At 37.8% G+C, this 18,604-nt stretch overlaps 1 protein-coding gene across 1 annotated transcript in view; it reads left to right on the forward strand.

Annotated features, from left to right (window-relative positions):
* LOC121730922 (cystinosin homolog) overlaps positions 1-18,604 on the forward strand; it is a 68,847-nt gene that overhangs the window by 10,400 nt on the left and 39,843 nt on the right. The window contains exon 2 of the mRNA XM_042120141.1: positions 10,866-10,937. The gene's annotated coding sequence lies outside the window, so the exon portion shown is untranslated. The remainder of the gene's footprint in view (positions 1-10,865; positions 10,938-18,604) is intronic.

The raw sequence follows: 18,604 nt of genomic DNA on the forward strand, positions 1-18,604 counted from the left end.
GATTTTCATAAACTGGAAATATTTTTAAGGCGCCGCTGTGGTATTTTTTTTATTAAATAAGGGGGCAAACGAGCAAACGGGTCACCTGATGGTAAGCAACTACCGTCGCCCATGGACACTCGCAACATCAGAACAGAAGGTTGTTGCAACTACGTAAAATGAGTTTTTTAAATAATGTTTTTTGTAAAGAAAATGTCATTATTTAAGTATAAAAAAGGTACTTACCGTTTTAAAATTAAGAAAATTCCCTATACCACAGTATAGCAATATGACCCTACAGTAGTGAAACGAATGTACTTGCGCAGAGTAACGGAGGGGTACCCGCGGGAAAGCGGGCGGCGCGTACACAAACTCGCGAAGTTTGTATACCTGCGCCCACAGGGGTGACGTTGGCGCGTTGTCTACGAATTTTGTGTTGTAAAACGATAACTTATCTTATAAACAATGGGATATTATAATAAATGTTCAGTGTACGGATGTAAATCTGATTCAAAAAATAAAAAGGAATTAAATTTTCATAAATATCGGCTCACAGTTTACACTAATATTGTGTTGGCTTTGGCTGCATTTATTTGCATCTCTGTTTTATTGGTTACGTTGTAAGAAGTGTAACAAGGAGAGAAACAATATAGAATAAATTAAAAATCTGTCAAAAATACCCTGTTACATACTAATTAGTACCTACCTAGCTAGGTACACACACCAAGTGTAACATTTTGTCCTTTGGACCGCCCTTACCGCGCACGTAATAAGAGTTTTGAACAGGGATGTTAGACTATGTATCGAGCTGGCTGAAAACAGGTATCGGGGACAGAAAACTGGTACGCCTGTGCTCCGCTCCGGTGCTGCGAACCCTGATGACAAACTGTGTCGGAAGCAGTGGTGTTCCTAACGGCTATATTTTCATAACACGCTATATGAAATATGCTACATTTTTCAAGCGCGCTAGTTTTGACGCTACGTTATAACGAATAAAATCTCGATTCTTTCAAGCGCGCTAGTTCATTCATTATAACGTAGTTTCAAAACTCGCGCGCTCGAAATCTCCATTCTTTCAAGCGCGCTTGTTTTGACGCGACGTTATAACGATCTTCGTTATAACGTAGCGATTTATTATAACGCGGTGAGTTACTTATAATATAACGTGTTTGTTAGATACTTATTAATTATTTTGAATAATATAATCATTATAACTAATTTATAAGGCATTATTAATTGGTTAATTTCATTATGTTGCAAATATAATGAACTTCCCTTAATATTTTGCAGGTTTAGGATTGTCTTTAATTATTTTACCTTCGTATTCATATTATATTTCAACAAACATGATTAGTTAAATAATTATAGGAGTACTAGTAGGTACTTATATTATGATATAATATACCTACACGCGCGAATGGGACAGGCCTGGCAACACTGAAAAATTATTACAGGCGTATAATTCACCCGATTCACAAATCACAATGAAACGACACGACAACGATCGAACGAAAATCGCGCTCGATCGGCAGTGCGGGCGGCGCCGCGCTAGGTCAGTGACCGCGCGGTACGTTATAACGTAGCGTCAGCAGAGATTTATAGCGCGCGCTATTCGTTGCGAAGAACTAGCGCGCTATTTTTTTCAGCTATACGTTATATTAACCACCACTAGTCGGAAGTCGCAACCCAGTGAAAAAAAAAATATTTTAATTTCGTATACTGTTAATAGAGGATAGTAATCATCGAACGCACGAAAGAAATATCATTTTTGAACTGAATTATCTTTTTGATATTATACTGCATAATTCGGGTATAAAATGTAAAATATATTGAAAAAAATAGATAAAGGATTCATAACGAAGATTTTTATAAGAAACGAAGGTTCGTTTGCTTAAGAGGGCGACTAACCCCAAAAATCAAACATCGTCCTTCTCTCTTCACACTCACGCCCGTCTTTCGTATGCCAGGTGAAAAAGAACGACGCGGATTCATAGCCAAATTAGTTTTTTCTCAATAACTCGATAAATATACAACATTTTAAAAATCCGCTAGGTCGATCTCTCACTGATAGAATTTTATACAATGTGTTAAAATATTAACTTAGTTCAATGCACGGTTATGGCAATAAATGAAAAATTCGTGAAAATTAGATGCATCTTTGCGATTTTTTCTATCGAGAAAATTTTTAGATATCGTGTTTTTGCTCAGATTGAATTCTCGGAAATATAATGTAGTATCTAATTTTAGAAAATGAAACAATTCGGGGATTATTTTCAAGTATAAAAATGAATTATAAAATCGACACTTTAGGGTTAGTCGCCCCCTTAACCAAACAATGGAAAAGAAGTCTGAAGTAAACAAATTGAGATTTCGAAAAAACATTTTTACACACAACACAACTGTTTATCGAGACTGCTTGCTATAAAAAAGTTTTATATTATAAAGCAAATCTGATTTGAATATTTTTTTACATGCATCCTTGAAATTTGCCGGTTATTCTATATGGTCAGTGTATTTTGGTCGGTCAAGGGCTTATCTTGGTATTTTTGCGTACAAGGACCGAGTAGTCTTGGTACATGGTACGTGGAACCAAAACCTGGTATGTGTACCAAGAAATTGGTATGTCTGACATCCCTGGTTTTGAAGTGCTCTCTTACACCTGACGTGTGATTAATTGTTGGATATTTTATATATTCGAAATTTCGAATGCGTCTTCATTATTAATCCTTCGATCGTGATTCGTGGATCCTTGGAAATCTATTGTTATTCTATTGTGTCTCGCTCACCGGTGAGCTTATGGGGCTTGATGGGTTAATTAAATTTTTAAATTCTAAAATCATCTAAAAATAAAGTTTCACGTAAATATCTGGCAGTACGACATAATATGTAAATATAACACGCTGATTAAACAGATTAAATGATAACATTTGTATTACAGGCACAATATTTTATTTTTATTTTATTTCCCGTTCCGTGGCAACCCTGGCATATCTGCTCGGTACCTATATCGGTGGCGGCATCGTGCGACATCAAAGGCGTTTCGTTACTGTAGAGACTAATATTGCTATACTGTGCCCATACGCAAAGGTATATCAGTACACAATTTGAAAAATTCTGCTCGATAGAAAAAAATCTCAAAGATGACTGTTATAACGCTGTTTTTCATAATTAAACCATTTTATGGCTAAATTACACACTTTCTAGTAAAAACAAAAAAATGTAGTACATTTGTTGTAACCTAACCTAAACGATTTGATATAGTATATTTGATTTGTGTAATACTAAAAACAAAAGGTTTTTTTCTCCTATTTCCTATTATCAAGGCACGCGGCGAGCGCGTAACCGCCACTGTCTGTACAAGGCGCGCTGATATGAATGTTATTTTAATGTCCTTTACGTCGATATTCGTACTGACAGAAATCGACCTGCTAATTTTAGGGACTACTGGGCCTTAAGCTACTGCATAGCTTTTATCGCAGGCTTTGAACGCGGCGACCGAATCAAGAAATTCCGTAACGAAAAAAAAACCTAACACCCCCCACTCCGCCTGGCACAGCGGTGCGGTGGCGGAGTTGCCATATTGTATCGTTTAATGGCCCCTCTTCAAGATGGGCCAGCGCTGGGCGATCGAATGGCGCATGCGATGGCTATGCAATGGTAGCAACGCCTCTACATGATGGCCGTGTTCAGTTGTGATCTAAACAACGTGTAGAGGCGTACCGCCATCACTGGGCCATCATCCTTTGATATGCGTCCGAAAAACCGGCACCGCCGCCATTCCACGGCCAGCGCTGGCGCCATCGGCCATCCTACGCCACTACGTCCTCCACACGCTAGGCCATCGTGATGGCCCACTACGCTGGCCCATCGTGAAGAGCCGCAATTACATCGTTTCAGTTCAGCAGACTTCGGCGCGGTGTTTGTGTGCGTGCGATTAGACGTGTGCGAATTATAATTGCATAAGACATAAGTTGATAAAAATGCTATATGCTATGCAATAGCTTAACCGCGGCAGTCCATATTTTTAGGGTTCCGTACCCAAAGGCTAAAAACGGGACCCTATTACTGAGACTTCGATGTCTATCCGTCTGTCCGTCTGTCTGTCTCCAGGCTGTAACTCAAGAACGGTAATAGCTAGAGAGTTGAAATTTTCACAGATTGTGTTACATATTATATCTGTTGCCACTTGCTGCTATAACAACAAATACTAAAAACAAAATAAAATTAATATTTAAGGGGGGCCCATACAACTAACGTGATATTTTGGTCTTTTTTGCTCTATACCTACCTATCAATAATGGCAACAGGTAGGTACTTACTTGAATTTTCCACAATTTTTTAGTTATATATTATTATGTACTTAATAAAAAAGTAAACTAATTTTGCTCTATACCCTTCGTGCGCGAGTCCGACTCGTACTTGACCGATTATTTTTTGTTTTGCTTATTTTTGAATTATTCGATCGTTTTGCTGATACTGCCTGCCTAGCATACGCTAACGAGATTTATTTATTTATTTATTTATTTATTAAAGTTAATTAAAACGGGTTACCCCAATTACAATAATTAACTACAATCTTGACTTAAAATTAAAACTTAAAATTAATTATGACATTGTTACAATACATAAACAAATTAGATTAAATAGTAATAGAAGAAACCCTTTCGTACTTACTTTCACAAAATCCTATACATGCTCTCTTCACATCCAACCACTTATCAACAAACACATCACATTCAGGATTAGCCGACAGAAGGGCGTTGAGCAAGTTTAGTGCTCGGTACAGCGGGGACTCAGCTCTCGCGACAGTCCGAGATGTCGGCAGTGCGAATAATTTTGGCCGACGGCTAGGACGGTGCTTTAGATAGTTGTCAGGCACAAACAAGCGGCACATTAAGGCATGGAGTTCAGGGCAATCGATTATATTGCGAAGGATTTTTAAGGCAACCAATAGTAGGTCAACGCCTCGTCGGACCTCTAGAGATTGGTAACCTAAGGTACCCAAGAGATAGCCAGTTGGGTACATGTAAGGGTAGTATCCGTACACTTTCTTAAATAAAAATCTGAGAAACGCCTTTTGGATTTTTTCCAGCATCAGAATTGATGTAGCTGTGTAGGGAGCCCAGACACACGCATTTGTTTCTAGCTTGCTGCGTACTAGTGCGTTGTATAGCAATTTTATAACGGCGGGATTTTTAAAGTCCTTAACGTTGCGGAGTACAAAACCTAGACGTTTGAAACTGTCTTGAGCCGTCTCATATATGTGGTCCCTAAACGTAAGTTTTGTCAAAGTACACCCCTAAGTCCTTGATACTATGGACACGGGAAATAATATGACCATCCATAGAATAATTAAAGATGATCGGGTGTAGCTTCCGCCCATAAGTCATTACGCTACACTTATTCATATTAAACAAAAGGTTGTTGGAAATACTCCAGTATTGTACAGCATCCAAGTCTTTTTGCAGAAGAAGACAGTCATAAAGAGATTTTATGATCATAATAATCTTGAGGTCGTCGGCATACAGTAAACACTTAGCAAACTTAAGAATGGTTGTAAGATCGTTAATAAATATAAGAAATAAGAGTGGGCCCAACACTGACCCTTGGCTAACACCAGAGCGTGTATGATAAGGGGCACTCTCAAAACATCCATACCTCACAAATTGTTTCCGATCACGAAGATAATCTGCGAAAAAACGAACAAGACTAGGAGAGAACCCAAGAGCGCTCAACTTTTTGAGGAGGACATCATTATCGACTCTATCAAAGGCTTTGCAGAAATCAAAGTATAGAACGTCCACTTGATAGCCTGCGTCAAGAGCCTTAGAAATTATGTCAACGTGAGCTAGAAGATTCGTACTGACAGAGCGACCAGGACGGAAACCATGCTGGTTGTCAGAAAGAATTCCACGGATCTGTTTCATTAATATATTATGAAGTACAAGCTCAAAAACTTTGGCAACAGAAGGCAATACAGCTATAGGTCTGTGGTTTTCTACAGACAGTCGATCGCTCGTTTTGGGAATAGGTATGACCCTCGATAATTTCCATTGTTCAGGATATATTCCGGCTTTGAGTGATGTGTTGAACAGGTGACATAACGGAACGGTAAATATGTCTTTGCACGCTTTTAGGACATATGGGGGTACACTATCAGTGCCTATCGAGCTGTGTGCTTTTAGCTTGTCGATAGCCTTTTCTACGTCACCATAGATTAAAGACGGAAGAATTATATTAGTTCCCACTGTATTTACAGACTCCAAATTGGGATCTAGTTTAGGTACATCAGGGAGAAAAACGCTAGAGAAGTATCGAGCAAATACTTCTGCACTTTTAGTTCCAGAATAGAAAGAACCGTTAAATGATACAGTTGGTTCAAACCCACCCTTAGATTTTAAATTGGAAATGTACTGCCAAAATTGCTTTGGATATTTGAACAATTTGCTTTCGATGGCAGAGCAATGGGAGCTATACTCGGCCTTTACTTTCATTTTCAGTTCCGAACGCAGGTTCTTAAATTGAGTGTAGATTAGCTCAGAACGAGTACGTTTCCATTTATTATGCAGTCGTTTCTTTTGTTTTAGACCACTAAGTATATCTGCAGTGAACCAGACAGGATACCGCCTGTTGCCCGAGGATTGTCTTTTTTTCATGGGAACAGAAGTGTCGAAAGCGTTATACAAGATGTTATAAAATGTATCGGTAGCAGAATGGGTATCAGTATTATCTAGAACATTGTGCCAAGGGGCAGTTTTCAGAGTATGGTATAATTGCACAAAATCAGCTCTGGTAAAATTATAATCATGCCGCTTGTTGACGTTACTAGGTTCCATAGCCTCAGTGGGCTTACACGACACGATGAAGACAGTAACGTCAAGAGGAGGATGATATAGGTCAATCGGGACCAGTTCCATTCCCGGTACATAGTCACAACTAGCGACAGCGCCCTTCCGCGTCAAAACAACATCCAACTTACTCCCATGCATATTCATCACATCATTTACATCATACATATTACAATAACTTAAGAAATAACAATAATATTTTTTTATGGTAACAGATGCACTGTTCATATTAAGGTCTCCCAAAATTATGAAATGTCCCTTCAAGTTAGAAATTATTTCTTCGACCTTGTAGAACCATGACATATACTCATCATCTGCTGCAGTTGGCTTGAGGTAAACAACGCAGACGTAAATTAAGGAGCCCAGATAGGAGAAAGAGGCCCATAAATCCTCCCCATGATCAGTTTCGAGTTGACGACATCGGTTCAATGATATGCCTGGGCGAGATGCAAGCAAAACTCCGCCTCCAAAAGATAATCTATCTCTGCGTAATATGCTCCAGTTGCCTGCAGAGATTTCATTATCATCAATCGAAGTGTCTAAGAACGATTCGGTGACTGCTATAAGGTCATGTTCAGTAATCATCATATTAGATCGCCACGTAGAAAGTTTTGTTTTGATACCTCTTACATTTTGGTACAGGATATGAACGTTTGTATTTCGGACTTTGGGAGTGGGCGTGATGGTAGGTATTTTGAATTCGGGGTGAGCTACTGGGCCTTTGTGTGTAAAAAATTTCTGCGCCAGTACTTAATACAAATATTTTCTGTCCAATTTTGGGGTGCCATAACTTTATCTACTAATCTAGTTGGTACCCCCAACTTGAAAGAAGCGTAATTGCCACGAGAATTGAGAGCATCTACAGTGCATGTGTTCTTTTCACCAATGATATTGTCAAGGTGTGCACGTATCTCTTCATCCGACGTCCCTTTTCTGACATAGTAGAGATGCAAATATTTCCATTTCTCACTAGCTCGCAGGTTGGTTGTTCCAGGCGCTGCCGTCCCTCGTAAGATGGAACTGGACGATGACCGAGTTCGCCTACCTTGAACTTCTGTCCAGCCAGTTTCTTCCAAGGAGGTAGTGTTTTGGGCAGTTGCTGGGGGCAGAGAGGAAGTGTCTTGCCAAGCGGATGGTATATCGTTTCTTTTGTCATCAATAGTATTGCCGGACAGAGCGACTGGCTGCGTTGCATGGGTGCTAGGCTGCAAAGTGACAGCATTTCGCTTAGAAGGATATGCATCTGGTCTTGGTCGGGCATTTTTAGACGATTTAGCTCGAGATGTTATGGTATCGGAATCAGCTTGGCCTTGCTTTGCAGCTTTGGGGCATGTAGACGGTTGGGTTTCTGAGAGCTTCTTCGCGGAGGTCTCCATAGCTCTTGCACTGGAGGATGGAGTACAGTTAGCTTTATACCCTGACGACTGCAGTTGTTTTTGGAGAGATATCTCACTCTCGAGATAATTAAAATCTACTTGTCTCATAATGTCAAAATCTCGACATTATCTCGACAAAACTCTATAAAAATGTGTGATTTCGATGATCTACGCGAGAAAAAATGTTTGTCATGCTAAGTTGACCTTAGCATGACAAGCAATAGAGATGAAGAGACAAACCATCAAACATCGAGAAAGATGTAGAGTGTGTGAGATATCTTGTTGGCGTATATGGCGTATATATACAGTCGTGGCCAACTAATTAGGGACGCTATATCACGAAAACGCACGTGTTTCTCAAAAGGCCGAGAAACCATTTCTCAAAGTAGCTTTGAAGTTTTTACCATTGACAACATGCAAATTGATTAGCACTCTTAATATTTTGTGGTCAGAAAAGGAAATAGCTACTTGCCATCGCTATTTTTTAGGTAAATTACGTTACTGCTATTTTCACATTATTGACAATACGTGGACAACTAATTAGGGACATGTCAAATTTTAACTACAAAATTAAATATGCTGGGAAATATTTAAATGTTTATTATATTAAAATGTTAATTAACAAAATTTTAACAAAAAACAAAATGAAAAACTGACATTCTAATTACCGGTATGGTTTTATTTGTTGGTTAAAACGATTTGACATCGGCGTGGCATAGTTTCTAAAGGAATATTATTCCAAACAGCTTGGAATTGCTCGTAAAGCTGATTTTTAGTAGCAGTACGTTGAGTTGCAATTTTTTTCTTGGCTTCGTACCATAAGTGTTCGATTGGGCTTAGGTCTGGCCTGTTTACGGGCCAATCAGTACCGTCACTGACTGCTGCGCTAGAAACGATTTGACGGACTGCGCCTTATGTTTTGGGTCTTTATCGTGTTGGAACGTCCACAATCCTAGCAACACTTCTTCAGCATACAGTATTCTAATATTTGTTTATATTGAAACTAGTCTAGTTTTCCTTTAATTTTTTTATAGACCCTACTCCATGTCCTGAAAAACAGCCCCAGATTTGAATATTGCCTCCTCCATGTTTTATCACCTGCTTCTTTGTATATTTTGGATTAATGGCTGACTTTTTTGGCCGTCGCACATATTGTCTGCCATCTGATGAAATCAAATTTATCTTGGTCTCGTCAGAAAGTAGCACATTCTTCCATTGAGCAACAGTCCAATGTCCATATCTCTTTGCGAACGCCAATTTTGCTTGTTTGTGTTCTTTCTTCAGCAACGGAACTTTCCGTGTAACTCTTCCTACAAGTTTTAACTCCACTAGCCGCCTTCTGACAGTCCTCGCTGATACTCCAGCATTCGATTCTGGCCCAAAAACTTCGCTCTTGATATGAACGGAACCCTTAAAGGGGTCTCTTTTCGCGAGAACAATCATTCGGCGATCATCTTGTGGGGTGCTTTTTCTTGGTCTCTTCTTTCTAGGTACACCTTTAGTGGTGTTATGCGTTTTGAAATATGCCACGGCATTGTAGACCATGTTTTTGGAACATTCCAAATGATCTACTGCTATTTTCTTGTACGGTCACCCACGTTGGTAAAAATTGAGCAATTGTTGCGTCGCAACTCTTCTTTCGACCAAAAATGTTAAATATTTAATGAGTTTATAAGACACACAATAACGATCACGCTTTTCAAATTAGCGCCAGAATTAAGAAAACGCGAAAGAAAAGCTATGACTTTTTATTTATTTTTAATTTAGAAGGCAAAAACTAAGTGTCCCTAATTAGGTGGCCAGATCTTTTGTATCATATTTATTTGTTGATGTGTTTTGGTGAGGTTATATACGAGTAGTATGTATTTATTTAATTTTTATTTTATGCTAAGAACTAGAATACTATCAGTTAATATGTTTATAAAGTAACAGACATTAATATCGAATATAGGTGATAATAAAAGGACTTGAATAGTTAATATTGCTTGGTGCCTTAACTGTCCCTAATTAGTTGACCACGACTGTATATGGCGGGCTGAATAGATAAGAATCACGTGATTACTGCTTCATCTCCTAAGTATTTCTCCCAAAAAAAAATCACCTAAGAAGTAAGCAACATCTAGTTGACTTTCCAACTCTTGTGATGGTAAGAAGTGGTAAGAAACGAGGAAATTTTAGGTTCCATTTGCGACCAGTCTGTGTTGAAGGTTAGATTTAAAGGTACCATAATTTTATCATATTAAGTATTATATAAATAATATTCAAAATATTCTGGGGCTGGGCGGGTCATAACTCATACCAGCCGCAGCCCGCATGCATCCTGAGTCCACCGTTAGGCAAAGTTCAACACAGAGTGGGTACCAGAAGACGGACGACACCGCCGTGGATGGCCTCGAAAGAGATGGCGAGATGAACTGGTTGCCTACAAGCCAGGCTGGACTGCGGTGGCGTTAGAACGAGACAGATGGAAGACCTTGGGGGAGGCCTTTGCCCAGCAGTGGGACAGTAGGCTAGGCTAGATAGGCTCTTAAAAATATCCTCAGTTGTTTCAAATTGTAATAGCCGGTCTTCTAAAATTTTAAAGAATGAAACAGATAAAATTATAATATTTATTCCACGAGTTACTTTGCCTTCTTTTTAATATGGTGCGTATTGTTCACAGATGAACCACTGTGCACCACAATGACGATTCCAGTTGCACGGACAAAATGATGTTTTCGACCAGCTGGTGACGGTAAGTTTGAGTTATTTTATTGAATAGATCGAAACGAGAAGACAGATCGCCTGATGGTTAGTGATTAGTCCGGCCTACAGAGACTTACAAGACTACTTCAAGTACACCTCATGGACAGAGTAGAAATACGAATGAATAAAAAAGCTGCAAAATGCGAAAGAATATAAAGGTAGACGTTTTTAGAGACAAAACTTTTTTTTATAAGTATATGAGATATATAGATTTTTTTATAAGTATAAGAAATACACTATGTCGACGAATATATCCACTTGGGCCAGTTAATCGATCGCCGAATTGAAAACGCCTGGAAGAGCTACTGGTCCATGAAGAAGCTGATGAAGGGAGAGCTACCAATCTCCCTGAAGCGCAGGCTCGTCGACATGTGTATTCTGCCCGTCCTAACCTACGGTGCGCAAACTTGGTCATTGACCGATTTACAAAAGTCCCAACTCGGGGTTTGCCAAAGAGCAATGGAGCGCAGTATGTTGGGAGTAAGTCTTCTGGACAAAATAAGGAACACAATACTGCGCTCACAAACAAAAATCACGGACGTAGGAGTTAAGGCGGCTAAGCTAAAGTGGGATTGGGCTGGCCACGTTGGCCGTATGCATCCCGACCGCTGGGCAAAGATATCGACAGAGTGGGTACCTGAAGATGGAAGACGCAACCGTGGCCGGCCTAGGAAAAGATGGCGCGATGAGCTGGAGGCGTACCAGCCGGGCTGGCCAACGGTGGTGCTGGAGCGAGACAAGTGGAAGACCCTGGGGGAGGCCTTTGCCCAGCAGTGGGATAGCATAGGCTAATAAAAAAAAAATGAGATGGGGACAAACGCACAAACGGGTCATCTGATGAAAAGCAATTACCGCCCATAGTCAGTCGCAAGGTGCGCTGCCGGGTTTTAAGATGGAATACGGTCTGTTGAATGAAGGTTTGCAGGTCGTATTATTCCGGAAGTAGAGCTGGCGACAGTTCACAAAACTGATAGATTTCTAGCGTATGAAGAAATCCTTTCCATGGAGATGAGCGATTATCCACAGGCTACCTGGAGACTTCATCATGGTTAACTAATCAAGTACTTCCTGTGGTATTGCGCACTTATGTCCCTGGTTTTTGCTTTCGAACAACTCCAACCCCTTTCTCTTCAAAGAATTCCAAAGACAAATGCGTTATAAAAATAACACTAAGACTGAATTGCACCAACTAACTTTCTCTTCAAAGAATTCCAAAGACAAATGTGTTATAAAAATAACACTAAGACTGAATTGCACCAACTAACTTTAACTTTAACTGTAAATTTAACTTTATTTTTAACTTTAACTACGATGCAAAATGTCAAATCTTTGGTTAAAGTTAAAAATGGACGCCATCAAGACGCCATATTTACCCATAATCATAGAGCTCGACAAGGTTTTAAATACATGTGGCGAAAAAAGAAACTAACGCTGTCATCATACAAAAACCGCCATTTTTGACAGTTCTCCTTTGCCAGCAGCGCCCCCGCCCACGCGCATTTATAACCTTGTTGGATCAGCTGTCATCTGTCAATTCCTCCGGCCAAAGTTAAGGATAAAGTTAAATTTACCTTAATTATAACCATAAATTTAACTTTAAATTTAACTTTAACCACGCCTCTGGTGCAACCCAGTCTTACACTGTAATATCAGTTTCATCACAATTGAAGATTAGAGTTTTATAAATAGCTGCTTGCTAAGTATATCTGACATTATGTCGGTACTTGTAGGTCCACAAAATAATATACAGTAGCGTAACTCTGGAGTGTTATTTAAATCGATTATCATGGCAACCTTTATAATCATAAATAATATTAAATTTAGAAATAAGTAATAACTAATAACCCTCGATACAAAACTACAAGTGTCAGGAATCAGGACGCAAAACGTTAAACTGATTGTTTCATGAAATGTTCCTTACAACATTTCATGAAACATTTTCCAGCACTGAGCGGGCTGATAATGATGAACTATTGCTAGAAATAGAGACCGCATTTCGCATTTTCGCATATTATGCAATTGCATATTTTAGCCATTCTCAGCGGTACTTGCATATTTTACCTAAGGTCTGGTTATGATGCATATTATCGGTACATTCACAACATTTTTCACTCACGCGTTCCAAAATGCGACCTTTAATAACAATAACAAAAATACCGCAAAAACTTAAAGAAAAGTTTGAAAAGTTTTGCATATTTTGCTAATTTTCAAGCCTTTTATGTAGCATATCTAAATCGGTCCACCCGTTAAGACTTAAGATGCTACGATGCTACGGACAGACAGACCGACGAGCATTTTCGGTCATGACAACTTTCAAACAAAAAAAAACTTGATTAATATCAGCCCACCCGTTTGGATGCTAGGATGCTACGGACACACATTTTTTCATTCAGTTACAAATATGATAAAGTAACAAAAGTAAGATGATAATATACTTTACATTATACTGTGGTCGCAGACGTACAATAGATAAAGAGCGTGTGATTTGATAATGAGATCAAATCGCCCTTGACACTCTTATAAGAGTTGCTCTTATAAGAGGTTGATAAACTGCTGTGGTCTTAGTTCTTACACACTTTATGTAATACTGGTAATACTAAATATAATAGTCATCGATGACTGACCAACAAACATGGTAATGTTAGTCAGTGCTTACCTGCTAACTGACCTATCATTATTATTTTTAACAAAAAATTAAAACCGACTTCCAAGGTAAAAAAGTATTAAATAACTCTTACTCTATAATAGTGCCTTTTTCAGAATTCGTCTAAATCTCAACTATTTCTGTACATACTACAGTCTTCATTATTTGAAGTCGGTACCAGCTAATTTTATCGTGAGTTCAGTCAATCTGAAGCTTTTGGGACTGGTACCGACTTCAAAGTAATGAAGACTGTAGTATGCACAGAAATAGTTGAGATTTAGACGAATTCTGAGAAAGGCACTATTATAGAGTAAGAGTTATTTAATACTTTTTTACCTTGGAAGTCAGTTTTAATTTTTTGTTAAAAATAATAATTTCACTCTTTTTAGTTATTTACAAGATAAGGATTTATGCGTAAATAACCACTACGAATGTTAACTATTCACATTATGTTACTGTAAGCGAAATTGTGGTAAATGCTTGCAGTTATCTAAGTGATGCTGCAATTTAAAAACTTTTATCTTTAAAGGTTCAGGAGTTCTGTTCAGTGCCTTTGGACCAAGAGACACCTTCGTATGAACTTTCTCTTATTCGTTACATATGTTTAAGTTACTAGAAACAACGTTTTCACCATTATGAGTCTTTTGATAAATTTCAAGGATTTCCCTCGATTGCTCATAGATCCCCTCATCAGATCACCACTTTTGTGAACATGGTACCAAATTCGAGTTAAACCCTATACAACACAAAAATAATTTGAAAATCGGATCACAGACGGCTGAGTTATCGTTGAACATACAAAAAAAAAATACATACAGCCGAACGTATAACCTCCTCCTTTTTGGAAGTCGGTAAAAACAATAAATTACGCTGATATGCAGAAAAATGGGTTTGAGGCTTGAAGCCGTGTAAGGCACTTGGGTTTTTTTTTATGAAATAAGGGGGCAAACGAGCAAACGGGTCACCTGATGGAAAGCACACACAAGACACTCGCAGCATCAGAAGAGCTGCAGGTGCGTTGCCTGCCTTTTTAAGAGGGAATAGGGTAATAGGGGAGGGTAGGGATAGGAAGGGAATAGGGGAGGGTAGGGAAGGGAATAGGATAGGGGATTGGGCCTCCGGTAAACTCACTCACTCGGCGAAACACAGCGCTGTTTCACGCCGGTTTTCTGTGGTATTTCTCCGGTCGAGCCGGCCCATTCGTGCCGAAGCATGGCTCTCCCACGTATATTTAAATTCTTAAAGTAAAAGAATGAAAATATACATTCCAGAAGATAATATGTCTAGATTAGAATATTATGGTTTACATTAACGTGACGTGTAAAATAAGAAAATACTTGGCGTAATAGAGTAATTAAGATAGGTGGTTTTATTGACCCCTTAAAACGGACTCTTGTAATAATGATGAAAAAAGTAATTTTATAATGATACGAAATCATATAATTATTTTCTAACAAGTTGTTCGCATAAATATACGATCTCCATAAACATAATACTAGCATAATACCCATTAAATATGATTTAAAAGAATATTTTATGTTAATTTATGGTAAAATTATTCTCTACATTCACATATTTATTGAGTTTGGCCTCGTGAAATTTCATGTTTCGCTAAAATTGCATTTCAGCAGAATTCAGATAGTAAACGATAAATATTGAGACATGGTGATAAATGATCAATAACATGAATTCTCTAATGATGTTATCAGAATATTCAGAAATTACTTATTTGATCTCATCTATATCTTATAAATAAAAATGAATTTTCAAATGTGTTAGTCGCGCTAAGACTGGAAAACGGCTGAACGGATTGGGCTAATTTTTAACCGACTTCCAAAAAACGAGGAGGTTATATATTCGGCTGTGTTTTTTTTTAGTTTTTTTTTTTTATGTTCGACCACTACTCCGCCGTTTGTGAACCGATTCTCAAAATTTTTATTTGTTATATTAGGTTTCACTCCAATTTGGTCCCATTTTCACAAAAGTGGTGATCTGATGATGGGATCCATGAGTAATCGAGGGAACTCCTCAAAATTTATATGGAAACATATGGTGATTTTGGTTTTATGAGAAACATCCTAAGCATATGCTACCAAAACGCAAGATTTCGCACCAAGGTATACTATGGTTCCGAAGATACTAAGAGAACTCCGGATTCCTTATAGATACAAGTTTGGGGGTTTAGGCGTTGTTTTAAGAACTGAAAGCATATTCTACTATGCAAATTACATTCATCATCATCATCACCATGTCAGGGTCACCAATATCACAACTCACATGGTTGTATAATATGGATTCAATATACACACAACACCATAAAATATCATCAGTCATCACTCATCACGTTATGTCCTTATTTGTTTGGTACATTTCAAAGCGATATTAATACAAAAAAAACAAGTTCAAGTACCACATTGAACATAAGTAACAAATTCAACCTTTACTCCAGAGCGTAAGGCACACATTTGGGTTGGACTGAAGGAAACTGGGCACTATGGAAAAAAGACAAAAATTTTTCGTCAAAATTTTAACCTCTTATAACCACCGTTTTTGAATATACCAATCGATTGGGGGCGTCAAGGGGAGCAAAAAAGCTCAGATAAACTTTTCTCAAAAGTCAACCCCTGTCGAAAGACAGGCCGAAATGTGACCCTCGTTAGTACGGAGAAAATACTTAAAAAAATTTTGACGACAAAAATACTACCCCCTATGACCACCCCTTTTTATTATTTAAGTCTGCTTGATTGTAGTTTGGTTTGTTTAAAGATTTTTTTTTAATCTGATTAACTTAATTTAAGTCTTTAAGAAATCGTACTTAATTTTAGGACTAAAAAATTAAGTAAGGACCCTGAGCCATGTAAGGCCAATCTAACGGGAAAATGCTTGTTATTCGTTTGTTAACTAAATAAATTAAGACTAAAGACTAAGACTAGTAGTAGACTAATAGTCTTTTTCAATTGACTCTCAATGAGCCTTTTTTGTTTGATACCCATATTGCAGAAGTGCTTTAAAAATAACTATATTACCCTATCTTGGATGAGCCGCCATATTGGATGTAGAATGACATTACATTCGGTTCCGAGTTACTCACATTGAGCCCTTTCATTTGATATCCATATTGCAGAAGTGCATTAAAAATAACTATATTCCCCTATCTTGAATGCGACGCCATATTGGATGTAGAATGACATTACATTCCCTTCCGAGTTACTCTCAATGAGCCCTTTCATTTGATACCAATATTGCAGAAGTGCATTAAAAATAACTATACTTCTATCTTGGACGAGCCGCCATATTGGATGTAGTATGACATTAAATTCATTTTCGAGTTACTCTCAAAAAGCCCTCTCAATGAGCATTTTTGTTTGATACCCATATTGCAGAAGTGCTTTAAAAATAACTATATTACCCTATCTTGGATGAGCCGCCATATTGGATGTAGAATGACATTACATTCGGTTCCGAGTTACTCACATTGAGCCCTTTCATTTAATATCCATATTCTAGAACTGCATAGAAAATAACTATATCGCCATCTTGGATGGTCGGCCATATTGGATTTAGAGTGATGTCACATACAATATCATGCATTGTCATCCAAACTAAACGTGCATGCAAAATTTCAGCTCGATCGGTTAAATATATCTACTTCAAAATTGAGTTCCAAAATTTCACCCGAACATAGATACTTACATACATACAGAGCAAGTTAAATAAAAGCTTTTAAAATTGTGTTTTTTGTATGGGAGCCCCCCTTATTTTTTATTTTATTTTATTATTTTTATTACTTAATAAATAACACATAATATAATCAAGGTCTTTGTGAAAATTTCAAGAGCGTACCTGTTACCATTATTGATATCGAGCAAAAAGGCCAAAAAATGATGTTTATTGTAATGTGTAAAAATGTGCCCCCCTTAAATATTAATTATATTTTGTTTTTAGTATTTGTTCCTATAGCGGCACCAAAAATACACAATCTGTGAAAATTTCATTCGTCTAGCTATAGCCGTTCTTGAGATACAGCCTAGAGACAGACGGACAGGCATTGAAGCCTCAGTAATAGGTCCCATTTTTACCCTTTGGGTACAGAACCCTAAGACAGTCATGACATGAGCTCCAAAATCAAAATCATCTCGTGAGTCATTTCATAACCAAATGCAATGTTTCAGATTATTTCCGCAAGTCATCGTACCATGGAGGTAAATGACGTCACCGCGATGATTCGAGCGACTTGCATGTCATGGCTATCAGGATCGTCATGAAAATGATTTCCTTATAATATACTTTATTATAAATAACTGCAGGCTTCTGTAAATTTTTGCAACTTCATGCTATGCAGTTTTAATCCTTCACATAATTTTAACCATAGTTCGCTATGACTAATCATCATTGTGTAATTGATCTGTTGTTCTTTTTTCAGTAGGTTTTGACTTTTGTCTCATCATCCAGTGTTGTATTTTCTTAAAGATACATCAATTTAACTTCAAACGCATGTTGTATTCTACAGTTACTGTCTTTTCTCTTCCCTTAAATCGTCCCTATCATAACATGTTTGTCGTACTGTGTAGTGTGTACTAAACGCTGTCCGACATTGACTTCCCAGTTCCCACTTCTTAAAGTAACGTAAAAGTAATAATAATTAGTTGACCTCTAAGGATTATAAATTATAATAAGTTTATGGGATTGCGAGCTGCCAAGTCCAATGGCCTAGACGCGACCGCGATTTGCTACACTTCACATGGCTTCGTTTACTTATGAATTTATCATTATCTTTCATTACCAGATCGTCTCTCTATTTTTCTTTTCAATTTTTTGGATAGGTATCTTCTTGTGGAAAATTCGGTGTTTTGGAGATACAGTTCCCTGATATTTGAAGTTCTTGTCAAGTGTTTTTTGATTATTAATTGTGGCTGGACTTGTCTTGTCTTTGTTTTTAGAAATTAATAATTAAAGCAGTGGAAAAAATAATATAATCTACTGAATATACATAGATACATATAAAATTCTCG

The sequence above is a fragment of the Aricia agestis genome, chromosome 10, assembly GCF_905147365.1.
Source record: "Aricia agestis chromosome 10, ilAriAges1.1, whole genome shotgun sequence".
In the NCBI taxonomy this organism is placed as follows: Eukaryota; Metazoa; Arthropoda; class Insecta; order Lepidoptera; family Lycaenidae; genus Aricia; species Aricia agestis.